The sequence below is a fragment of the Bufo bufo genome, chromosome 2, assembly GCF_905171765.1.
Source record: "Bufo bufo chromosome 2, aBufBuf1.1, whole genome shotgun sequence".
Lineage (NCBI taxonomy): Eukaryota > Metazoa > Chordata > Amphibia > Anura > Bufonidae > Bufo > Bufo bufo.
In genome coordinates, this window is record NC_053390.1 from 33,098,209 (window position 1) to 33,101,085 (window position 2,877).

Sequence of the window (2,877 nt, forward strand, 5' to 3'; positions counted from 1 at the left end):
ACTGAATCCGGACCCATTCATCTCTATGTCGCTGTGCACATGAGCGGTGATTTTCACGCATCACTTGTGCATTGTATGAAAATCGCAGCATGCTCTATATTGTGCGTTTTTCATGCAACGCAGGCCCCATAGAAGTGAATGGGGCTGCGTGAAAGTCGCAAGCATCCGCAAGCAAGTGCGGATGCGGTGCGATTTTCACGCATTGTTGCTAAGATGAAAGTCTATTCACTGTATTATTTTCCCTTATAACATGGTTATAAGGGAAAATAATAGCATTCTTTAATACAGAATGCTTAGTAGAAGGTCAATTGAGGGTTAAAAAAATAAATAAAAAATAACTCACCTCCTCCAATTGATCGCGTAGCTGCCGGTCTCCTGTTCTTTCCTCAGGACCTGTCAAAGGACCTGTGGTGAAATCACTGTGCTCATCACATGGTCCATCACCATGGTGATGAACCATGTGATGAGCTCAGTGACGTTTTATTTTTTATTGCTATTATTTTCCCTTATAACATAGAAAATAATACAATCTACACAACCTTGAACCCAAACCTGAACTTCACTAAAGAAGTTCGGGTCTGGGTACCACATTCAGTTTTTTATCACGCGTGTGCAAAACGCATTGCACCCGTGTGATATAAACTGAACACCGGGACGCAATCGCAGTCAAAACTGACTGAAATTGCGTACCTACTCGCGCGGGTTTGCCGCAATGCACCCGGGATACATCCTGAGCCAAAACGTGACGCCCATGTGAACCCAGCCTTACTTTTACACAAATAGACAAACTTGAAGATAAACTTCAAATTGTGCCCTGTTGATGAATCAGGGCCATAGCCTAAGCAAATCATCACAAATTGACCCAAATATTCTCTGAACACATCATTCCTAAAATCCTAGAAAACAGCTGGGACATTGCAGAGCCAAAAAGGCATCACAAGGTATTAATAACCTCTGTCTTTAATTAACGGGGTTGTTCAGGAACACCCAAGTTGTAAGTGATCCCTGCAGCCGGCCTCTTCTTCTGAAACATTCCTACTTACCTGCTCCCCATCACTCCAGTCCTGTGCACTGGACTCTGCATGTCCATCGTTCAATCCTCAGCTTGTTTACTGCCTCCCAAGAATGAGTATGGTTACCTGCTCCGATGCAGCCAATCTCCGGCTTCAACGCTGACGTGTCTCCTGTGAACACAACATGCTGAAGCTAGTTATTGGCTACACCAGAGCAGGTGACCATGCCGAGGAGGAAGTAACACGCCTTGGACTGGAAGATGGACACATGGGAGCCAACATACACCATCAGAGCGACGAGGAGCAGGTAAGTATGAATCTTTAAATGGCGGAGGCAGGCTGTGAGCATCAGTGAAAACTCAGATATTCCAGGAGAACAGAGCGGAAGCTGAGGAGACTACACAGCTACATAGGAAGCTTGGAGCTCAGTACAAGTGCTTCATTCAGAAGCACACAGGTCCGTTCTTCTCTGGAATAACTTCCTTAGGCTACATGCACATGACCGTTGTGTATTTTGCGGTTCGCAAATTGCGGATCCGCAAAACACAGATGGCATCCGTGTGCGTTCCGCAATTTGCGGAACGGCACGGACAGCCGTTAATTTAACTGCCAAGACAAGAATAGGATAGGTTATATATTTTTTGCGGACCACGGAAAGGAGCAACGGATGTGGACAGCCGGACATTGCAGTGAATGGGTCCGCATCCAAGCCCCAAAAACTGCATCTCGGATGTGGACCAAAACAACGGTCGTGTGCATGAGGTTTTATCCTGGAGCTGCTTCTGAGTGACTGTGAGACAGTTAGGAAGGAGACTTTCCTCAACTTTCTGTGTGCAGTGGATGGCAGCTAATCTCCACCCACCATGTTTGAGAGCACTGCAAACCAGATATTCAGCAAGAACAGAGGAAAACTGCAAAAAAAAAATGCCAGATACAAGTGATATAATGGCCTGAAATGGGGTAATTTGTCATGTACACGTGTATACAGTGCAGAGCTGTGTGTGTGTAATGTATACAGTGCAGAGCTGTGTGTGTGTAATGTATACGGTGCAGAGCTGTGTGTGTGTAATGTATACGGTGCAGAGCTGTGTGTGTGTAATGTATACGGTGCAGAGCTGTGTGTGTAATGTATACGGTGCAGAACTGTGTGTGTAATGTATACGGTGCAGAGCTGTGTGTGTGATGTATACGGTGCAGAGCTGTGTGTGTGATGTATACGGTGCAGAGCTGTGTGTGTAATGTATACGGTGCAGCGATGTGTGTGTAATGTGCAGAACTGTGTGTGTAATGTATACGGTGCAGAGCTGTGTGTGTAATGTATACGGTGCAGAGCTGTGTGTGTAATGTATAGGGTGCAGAGCTGTGTGTAATGTATACGGTGCAGAGCTGTGTGTAATGTATACGGTGCAGAGCTGTGTGTGTAATGTATACGGTGCAGAGCTGTGTGTGTAATGTATACGGTGCAGAGCTGTGTGTGTAATGTATACGGTGCAGAGCTGTGTGTGTAATGTATACGGTGCAGGGCTGTGTGTAATGTATACGGTGCAGAGCTGTGTGTGTAATGTATACAGTGCAGAGCTGTGTGTGTAATGTATACGGTGCAGAGCTGTGTGTGTAATTTATACGGTGCAGAGCTGTGTGTGTAATGTATACGGTGCAGAGCTGTGTGTGTAATGTATACGGTGCAGAGCTGTGTGTGTAATGTATACGGTGCAGAGCTGTGTGTGTAATGTATACGGTGCAGAGCTGTGTGTGTGATGTATACGGTGCAGAGCTGTGTGTGTAATGTATACGGTGCAGAGCTGTGTGTGTAATGTATACGGTGCAGAGCTGTGTGTGTAATGTATACAGTGCAGAGCTGTGT